This window comes from Equus przewalskii, chromosome 24, assembly GCF_037783145.1.
Source record: "Equus przewalskii isolate Varuska chromosome 24, EquPr2, whole genome shotgun sequence".
Lineage (NCBI taxonomy): Eukaryota > Metazoa > Chordata > Mammalia > Perissodactyla > Equidae > Equus > Equus przewalskii.
This window is the reverse complement of record NC_091854.1, coordinates 2,552,747-2,563,003: the sequence shown is the minus strand read 5'-3', so window position 1 is coordinate 2,563,003 and position 10,257 is coordinate 2,552,747. Positions and strand designations below refer to the sequence as shown.

Genomic DNA, 10,257 nt, shown 5'->3' with positions numbered 1-10,257 from the left:
AGTGAGTGTTGAGATGGAGCTTCCACCAGCCTGGATCTCTGAGTCACTAGGATGAGCGGAGCCTGCACCCTCCAACCCCAATCCACAGACCCACACTTGACTTGTGGCATGAAAAAGAAACAACTTCTTTTGCTTTTTTGTTACCATAGCTTGTTTTGATTGAAAAAAAAGTAAAATATTTCCAAAATTTTGCAGAAATGTGGTACCATTATGATAGTCTAACAGTCACTGCTCTGCCCATAATCAGCTTGTGCTCCATATGACTTATCTTCATTTTTGTTGACATTTGTCACGTACAAGGAGAAAACATTCGTCAAATAGTAACTCTTTCTGAAAGCTCTGTGTTTCTTTAAGTTTAACTCACTGGGTTGTTCCTTCAAGTGGACTCCTTTTATCTATTGATCTGACTGCAAACGACTTATTTCTTAAGTAGAACAAATAGAGTTTGAGTGTACTTATTTTCTTACTTCTTGGTTACACTTACATAAAAATCTTTCTCTTCATTATAAGGCTACAGATTAAGATAGACATGACCACCATGAGAAAAAATTTCAAAATTCTGACATGATCATAGCCCTCATACCTTATGTTGAAATTCGAGCACCAAAAGATTAAGACAGTCAGAAATACAGATGAAATAGAGAGGGGGAGAGAGAGAGGGAGAAAAAGAGAGAAATGCGCTTTTAAAGAAGTTGAGAGTAATAGTAACTCAGAGTTGCATCAGAGACAAGGTATATAAAGGTTTTCCAATTAGAGAGATTTTCAAGGAAGAAAAATGTTTTGTTTTTGGCTTGAATACAGAATTAAGCCATTTTAGTCAATATTCTTCAACCAAGAGACTTTCAAGATCTGGAATCTATCAATTAATATCATTACACAGATGGTGAAAATACAAGGATCCCAAAAGCATGAGTTCAAGGAGCCAGAACTGAAGCTGGTTGGCTGGGTAAGTGTCCCTTACGCACTGGTGTAGAAAAAGGCTGGGCCTGACTGAAAGGGTGGAGAAAATGGGAATGCTGCCTACAGTGTAATTCACTATTGGAACAGGTCTGCCATTCTCTCTCATAATCAACTGGGGTATGAAGACAATTATCTAATTTATTCAGGGAAAATTATTCCAAAATTACCTAGATAACTAAAATTATTATTATATAAATAAGTAAAAGTCAAAAATCGAATTATTTGAACTATTTAAAGTAAGAAAATGGAGCCTGACTTGGCACCGATTAAGCCGAGTCTCCTAAAGATGATCTTGATGAGCTTTCTGCATTGTTCAAACACATTGTTTTGTTATTGAATTCTACTTCTCTTTCTGTGGGTAAATGGTCTCTCTGCTCACTGGCTCCTTCACTTCTACATTCTGCCTCCAACGCTCAAATCTCCTCCAACCCAAGTAAATCTATTGGCACTGAGTCCTACAAAGAAATATTGTCTTCTTTGGCTGAGGTTTCATGTTTTGCCAAGAGGAATTGGACTCTTCTGGTATTTTCCAGTTCTAACTGGATTCAAGTAGTTAGTCATTAAGCTCTTGAACAGATTGACAGAATAGTCTGGAGTTGCGATTCCCAAAGTGCAATAACTAACAAGTTATTGCAAGCGGTCTGGTCAACCACTGGACATCAAACGATATCCACATATTGACAAAATGACCTCTAATACATATATATTGTGTTTCACATGTATGCTGATCCTCTTTGATAAAAAAATTAGAAATTTATTTTAAAATATTCCTGAATTTGCACTAATTTTTTGAACATTTAGTCACTCCAAAATAAAAATGTGACTTCCATTATACAGAACTGCTTAATTTTAAAATAGTGCCTGTTTCTTCTAATACAATTTTTATTTTTTAGTTAACAATATATGTTATATAATTATTAGAAAATTTGGTAATAAATAAGATATATCTATATATACACATACATATATAGTGTTTATTTAAAATATTCAAAAATGTTTAGAGACTCCTAGTGCTAGGCTATGATTTTTTCTGCTCCTGATTCATCAATAATTACTTTTCAAAACACTTCTATTTTCCAGAATTTGGTGAAATTCTGTCATCCTCTGATGCTTTTTTTTTCTCCGTGAGGTATTATGGATTTATATCTTTGTATCCTTTACAACAACTTTAGATAGACTTTTGTTAGGAAAAATAAATAAACAAATGTTCTCAAGCTACCCAGAAGTCTCTTTTTAAAAATTTTAATGTCAAGAAGGGGTCCTCATGCTTGGAAACATTGGAAACTACTGGGGAAGAAGAAAAGAGCCCTAAGGGAGAATCAGGAGACCTACGTTCTCCCCCGGCCTCTGCCACATCCAGCAGGATGACTGTGAACCAGCTGCCTGAACTTCCGGTGCCCCAGTGCACCTCTGTGACGTGAACACTCCTGCTGGATGGGGTGCAGGTCTCCTATTCGGTGGTACTGTGCTCTGCTCGATGAATAGAATAAAGATGAGCAGGCCTCCTATCTACATAAGATATCATTAAACTGGGAACAGGAGGAGAGGAAAGACTGGGTGCTAAGGCACTAAGGCCTAAGTTGAATGGAGAGAGAGAAAACAAGGTGCCGGAAGTAGAAAAGAGCCTTGAAGGTGACAGAGTCCTAAGTTGGAGCATAAATATTAGAGAAGCTTGTGTCAAGATCCGAGGAATACATCGACATGGTCTCTACGTGAAAGGAAAATTGACTTGGCAGGAAAGACAAGAAGGAGAAAAGATGGGAAACAAAGGCCAAGAAGTAGATGGTCGTGGTAATTAGAACAGGAAATAACTGAAGCCTGGCTGTGTACCCTGGCAGGAGAAGAGCTAAGAGGGATTGTGTTTCACTTAGAGCGATAGGCATCAATACAGCCATAACCCGTCATTATTTTTCTCTAAAATATACTGGCATGTTTCTAATAAAAAGAAATTATAAAAGAGTCCAGTCAGAGATAAGGCAAGGGGGTTGAAAAATATGAGTTCTGAATGAATGCAGATGAATCTGAAAAATAAAAAACAAAAAAGAAAACTGTGAAAAGGCCAAGGAAAAGAAATAAGATTTCAACTGCCTGGCTTTCTTCCTCGCATTTGTGCATCTAGATAAGGAGCTTTGTGGTGGTGGGAAGGCAATGAAGCTTTAATTGCCTATTAACTGGCTCCTTCTGTTTATATCTTTTCTCTACTCTGTCGCCTATCCCCTGACTTGGCCACTGCCGCCTATGCTAAATGGGTTCTGATCAGCTAAAAATCACGCAGTAATTTAAGCTGGAAATTTTAGTTAAATCCAGTCAATTCCTCAACATCTTTTCAAAAGGATGAAGGTTTTAATCAGTACAATACAAGCCATGGGGAATATGAGAGAGATCAGGTCAGAATGTGGGTCAGAAAAACTATAGAGGAAGTGCTAATGGGATAAGGACGCCTGAGCTTTTTATCTTATTAGCGCTTCCCATGTCAAATTAGCAAAATGGTTCAGGCACTAAAGTGTTGAGATAAAATGTTCATATGGTATGTGTTCCCCAGAAGGATTCTCTATGAGCCTCTTCTAAGGAGATTTAACTTTTCTTCTCTTTTCTTTTTTATCTTCAGAAGTAAACGTGATTATGTAAGCCAGACACATCTACTTTGTATCCCAATGACCTCTGCGGAAATAAAGCTTAATCAGCCCCGGCCACTGCGATACAAAATTCCAGGGGGCACCGTTCACAAAGAATATGATGTGAATGGTGCCCCCTGGAGTTGTGCAAAGTGGTGGGTCTTTATCCAGACAAGTTTTTTGGTTGTGACTACGAAGTAAAAAAATCGATTCCGGAAGCTGCACTTTGAAAATTGACTCATCACTTAGAGCAGTGGTATTTATTTAGATAGCAGGGGTGCGTATCAGTGTCATCTGAGTATCTTTTTCAATATTCACATGCCAGGGCCCTTTCCAATCCTATATTTTGCATCACATGGATGAGTAATTAGAATTCTACAGGATGTAGACAGCTATTTTTAAAATCCATTTGTTCAATAAATATATTTTAAGGACTTTTCATGTGTCAGCCACACTAGTCTTCTCTCAGTTAAATGATGTAACAGAAGTAAAGTACTTAGAACAGTGATAGCTATGAATATTACTATTACTATTTCTCAAACATACCAAGCTCCCTCTTGCCCCAAGACCTTTTTTTTTTTTACCCACTGTTTCCCTCTGTTTTAGGATGTTTCTCTCCCTTTCCACACCCTTTCCCCCACAGCTAAATTCTTCTTACCCTTCAGGGCTCAGCTTAGAAACCACTCTCTATTCTACCTAAAGTAATTTCTCTCCCCCTCTCTATTTTTATCTGTCTTAGCCCCACATTGATTTCCTACCTAGCACTTATCACCATTTGTCAGGATCTTATTGATTTGTTTACTTATTTATTGTCTGTTTCTCCCAGTGATGGGTGATCTACAAGGTGGAGAAAGTGTGTGCACATTGTAGGGTCTCAAACAATCTTTGTTAAAAGAATACATGAATAACTTATTGACCATAGCACCTTAATTTTCCCAAGAAAAATTCAGTATTCAGTTCACCTGGAATTCTACTCATTTTATTTCTGTGTTTTTGAGTCAAATTATGAAACTGATTTTGATGAGATACAAACATTAATATGTTTACTGATTTCCTTTCAAAATTGGGAGAGGTTTGAATTCAAGAGAAATGTGTTGGTATATCAGTGGCAATTTCCTAATTTGTCGTGGGCGTAGCCTCATAAGACTGAGTGGCAAGCTCTTCACAGCAAACACCCTGAAGTCTAAAGTCAAGATATGGAACGTTCAATTATTGTCTGTTCACATATTCTGGGTTCAATCACACAAGTACAGTTTTTACAAACTACAATATAAATATACGTGTGTTCTAAGTTTTTAGGAAGAAATTGTTTCTAGGGTGTTTCATCTACCAAATTTCATTGAACTAGACAATATCAAATGCAACAAATAAAGACTATTATGCCCTATGTAATATATAAAATGTATACAGCATTGCTTTGCTGCCACAAAAATCAATGCCATCTATACTGCTTTGAAATTTTACCACTGATTGATATTTAGACCACCTGGACCATCAAGGAAGTCAGCTAATGACAACTAAGCAATGCACTGATGATGTCTGGTACGTGCTGCAGTTTTTTTTTTCATGTTAGTTACCGGAATTCTGTAACTGTGTTGTGTCAATAGTTGATATAGTTCTCCACAAATAATATACTTCCATTGAAAATGTGAATTAACCATTGTTAGGAATGACACAATAAGATTATACAGTTTAATCAAGGCTCTTTAGTGGCAGGGAAGAGAAATTCCCCCAAGTTAGCTCAAAGAAATAATTTACTAGAAAGGCATAGTATTCTCAGAGAAATAAATTGTAACCAAACCTTTTGGGAACTAGAGCCATCAGGGACTAAGGCAACTACTCTCTCCATTTCCCTTCATCTCTTTCGTAGCCTATGTGGTCTATGTTCTCTCCTGCACCAGCTCCACTGTGTTGACTTCTCTCTAGAGAATGACATTGGTGCACCATTGCTGATAATGGCTGCCCCATATCTCACTTGACATGAGCTTTCATTTGGTGCTGTCCCCCTACCCCCATTATTTTCTGAATATGCAATTTATTGAAAGCAACTAATTAGTTGCTGGCACATGAATGGATTGGTTTCCCTCGGTCAGAAGTTTGACTCTGACTCAATCTGTAGTGGCCATGATGGCACTGTCACATGATGGACCTAGGGTTGTCTAATCCAGCCCCTTTGCAGAGAAATGGAGAGAGGAACTGATTGCAAGAGAAAGTTGCATGGGCAATCATATACCTTAAAATCAATCTTGTACATTTACCAGCACAAAAAAATGTCTGTGGAAATGAAAATAAGAGCATAAAATTTGAAGTAGCTTCTACAAAAATATAAAATAATGATTTTGGGAAAATGCATCTTGCTTCATGCATATTTTTTATTTAAATTCACACTATCTAGCTATATATAAGACTACTTTCATTATGTAACATGGCATTCTTTGAATTTATGTAGAGTAACAATTTTATTCTAAATAATCTTCCTCATTTTAATTTTTGCTCCCATGTACACACGGGCATGCATTTCTGGGGTAATATGAGGAACGTTCTTTCAATTCTGCTCTCTCTTTTCCAGCTTTCACAGGGTCTAAGTCTCCTCAGGCATAGTTTCCTCGACTTAAGTTTCACTGGATAGCTAAGAGCCATTCCCTCCTTGATTATCCTTGGTCCACAGTAAATACCTTTCTTTCTCTCTTTTTTCTTTTCCACCTTTTCCTTTTATCTTCCAAAAACCCATTATTATTTTCTCTAAACAACAATTCTCAGTTTCTTTTGTAGTTACACAACTGTTGTGAATATTAATGGTATCCTTCAAGGGGTATTATTTATAGCAGGAAATAAGGGTCTTTGATCAGTGTTTTTTCTTAAATAAAAACCTCAGCATTGTGGGTAGATTGTATTTCTCTTATCTTATGTTGGGCATTTCATTGCTCATTTCCATCTTTCCTTATATTACAGAGTTGGAGGCCGTTGGAGACTTTTAAGTTGTTCTCTTTAAAAAGCCCTTTTCCTCTTTATTATGTGATCTCTCTAATGCTGGCCCTGTGTATGGTGATGTCTGCCCTGGTTGGAAATCCTTTCGCTACACTCCCTAAAGGCAGCAAGTGATTCAGGGGGTAGTGTGTAATTTGTTTTGTACCATGGAATTCCTGCCATGCCTATATGTATTTAGACCACAGGCAAACCAATAAAGTTGTCATAGAAACAAAGCATTTCATGAATAAATCAATCCATAACAAACTTGTAAACTTCAAACAACCCACTGTGCCTTAAGAACACATCCGTTACATACACAAAATAATCATGTTTGTAATGAGCAATGCACAATATTATTCTTTCCCATACATGTGGTAGTGTTTGCCATCTTATAAATATTCCTTAATGTCTTTTTATGCAGCTTGTGGATTCCTACTGAGCTGGAATGAAATAAGTAACTCTAGCTGGCATGATGATACTAGAAAAGCAGACTTTTAAAAATGTAGCTCGTGGTGAACCCCAGTTCAAACAGTACACTTGGAATAGCTACTTGGATAACCAGAGGGTATTGAAACGATAGCTAAGCAGTTTCCTCATTTTGATCTGCTCTAGTCTTCTTTTTCACTTTTCAATTTTCTAGTTTGGCTCTTGGTACCCTGTTCTGCATATAATGGGTGTCTTTCGGGAATGTTGTTGACTGGCAGGGTGAGCAGGTTGAGGAGGGGAGCTATTTGAAAAGTGACGCTGAGTATTTTAAAAGAGGACAAATAGTCTCTATCGGAATTTATCATGACTGGGTTGGAGAAAGAGCTTTGAGGAGGAAAGGAGAATGTTACTGTGTGAAACATAAATTCCTTTGCAGATGGCAAAAAGACAAGGAAAAGGCAGACAGAGAGAAGGAGGTCAGTGTCATACAAGTCCTCTGGGGCTTGCTTTTTCTTCCTGAACATGAGAACTTTTCTTATTTTCACTCTGAGTGAAATTCTCTCTGGGGCTACTCTTAGGTCCTGCCTAACAGACATGGTAGAGATCACCTTGTTGAGGTATCTTCCTCTATTCCCATGGGTTCAGTTAAGGCCTTTGGCCATGCCTTCATTGTGATATCTCAGCCTAATTAGACATCTCCTGAATGCCTGTAATCAGGAGCCCTCTATCCATATTTTGGAGTATAGATGTGAATTTTATTTTCCAATAACTGTCTTCCACTGTACTATTTTAAATCTCACTTTTTGCCCTCTCATGACATCTGGAAAGATTTCATAACTTTTTAGCCATTATCAGTTATTAAAACTTAGTCCAATCTAGTTTATAACCATAATCCCATATTTAATTCAAAACTCTCCCCTCAACCATTTAAGTGAGGAGAGTGGCTTTAGTCAACTCTCTTTTCCTCTCCTACTCCAAGAGTTTATGTTGACTCCTGGGACATCTCTTTCCCTAAGGTCTACAGGGTCTGGGCAGGAAGACGGACAGGGAAGACTGAGATTTTCTTGAACTCCTGGGCAGACTCTTGCTCATTCTGGTCTCTGTGCTTCTGGTGGCCTCTATCAAGTGGTAGTCTTGCATAGGTAGTGTGCGTGGTTTCTGCGAGTCTTCAAACCCATCAACCACTTATGAAACCCTCATAAATGGGATGCAGGGGTTATAATGGATGGAATAGTGACCCCCTCCCCCAACTCTTGTCCACCATAACCTCTGAGTGTGACCTTATCTGGAAGCAGGGTCTTTGCAGATGTAACCAAGTTAAGATGAAGTCATACTGGATTAGGGTGGGCCCTAACCCAGTGACTGGTAACTTAGTAAGAAGAGGGAAATTTGGCCACAAAGACCTGGGAGAGAAGAATGCCATGTGAAGATGGAGGCAGAGATTGGAGTGATGCATCTACAAGCCCAGGAATGCCAAGGATTTTTGGCAACCACTCCCAGCTAGGAAGAGGCAAGGAAGGATTTTGCCCTAGAGCCTTCAGAGGGGAGCATGGCCTGCCAACACATTGATTTTGGACTTCTAGCCTCAAGAACTGTGAGAAAATAAATTTCTGTTGTTTTATGCCACCGAGTTTGTTGTACCTTGTTGTTGCAGGCCTGGCAAATGAATAATGGGGTGCACACCTCAAATTCCCTTTTTAGATGGAAAAAAAGAAGCAAGTGCCATTCAACATCCTTACAAACCTCCTGTTCAGTGTGTTACAGACTGATGTCATTCCCTTTCTCTAAATCCACTCTTCCATGTCTATCTCTATCTCAGGCCCTCGCATCTCCACCCTCTATGACTCCAGCCTCACCCTTGAAAGTCATCTTCTACTCTTCTCCTTCCTTTAGTCATCTCCCTCCCCACATTGTTAATTCTTCATTTCCTTCAGAGTGAACTCCAGGTTCTTGGGATTTATTGTGCCTTCATGGTTTGCCCTCTGGCTACCTCACTAGCCTCACCCGCAACCACCTCTGCACATGATACCTTGCTTCCTGTGTCAAACTCCCCATAGGTCTTCACCCACCCCAGCTAAGGGAACGATCTCCCTGCTTCTTCCCTGGGCCCCGATAGCACCGTCTGTAAGGTAATCCCTGACGTTTTCTGCTCTGTCTCACTAAACATTGAAGTCACTGGGGCAGGCACTTTGCCTCATTTGTCTCTGTTCCCCTTCATCCTGAACAGGCAGCCTGCTCTGTCTGGAGAAATGAAAGGAGAAATGCAGTATGAGTGGAAGTAGAGCCAAGGGGATAAAGCTCAAGAAAAAGAAGATAAAACTCAAGAAAGACAGAGTAGCCTGTCATAACGGGTCACTTCAACCCTCCTGGAATTTCCATTTTCCAGAAATGTTAAAGGGATTCATAGGAGGTATGCCATAAATACATGATAAATGACAGAACAAATGATAACATACAGAGATGGCTTACTGTCAGACCTACGCTAAGCACTTAACCTGCATCTCTTACTTTTAATCAGCACGACAGCCTCATGAGAAATATGTTTCCCTTTTAGTAACGAAGCAAATGGGGCTTTGAGACATTAAGTAAATTTTCCAGGGTCACACACTTAGTAAGTGGGAGAAATGGGATCTGAATCCAGGTGTATCTGAATCTGAAGATCATGATTTTAACCGCTAAGACTTGTCTCGTGTTGCACAGGTTCTGATCATCAAGGAATATTCTCCTTCAGCTGAGCAAGTGCGGCTGCTGAGTACAGTTTTCCCCTTATTGGCACAAGATCAAGCTAAAATTGGTAAGGAATATCTTCATTAAGGAATATTCTGCCCAAGTTTCATACCTCAGCAATTTATTTAAACTTTGCATCATGGAGAAGTGTGGTAAACATTTTTAGGATATTAAGGAGAAACTTTTAAACATCTATGATGTGTATTTCTTTAAGTGTAAAACAGAGTTATTATTGAAGGTTGCCATGAGGATTTAATGAAATAATGGAAAATGTTAATTTCTTAGGCTTTTCTCCATCTTCCTCTTGAAATAAAAAGTTCGAGAAATTTTAACTATGGCTTGCATATAGTGCCTTATAATTTATAAAAAGGCTTTCATATATACTTAATCTCACGTGAATAAAAAATTCATATTAAGATATATTTTATGTAAGATATTAGTAGTAATTCATCTGACCAGCATATGTGGAGTGCTGAAAAGATACAGCTTCTGAGGCTGGACCATTAGGTTGGGCTAGATATCCCAGGACAGTGGGTGCCGATTCCCCGATTCTGATCAG

General features: G+C 38.6%; 1 long non-coding RNA gene across 1 annotated transcript in view; it reads left to right on the top strand.

The window, feature by feature from the left end:
- The first annotated feature begins 343 nt into the window (after positions 1 to 343).
- LOC139079105 (uncharacterized) overlaps positions 344 to 10,257 on the top strand; it is a 51,865-nt gene continuing 41,951 nt past the window's right edge. The window contains exons 1-3 of the long non-coding RNA XR_011532415.1: positions 344 to 946; positions 9,199 to 9,381; positions 9,672 to 9,765. This is a non-coding gene — a long non-coding RNA (uncharacterized lncRNA). The remainder of the gene's footprint in view (positions 947 to 9,198; positions 9,382 to 9,671; positions 9,766 to 10,257) is intronic.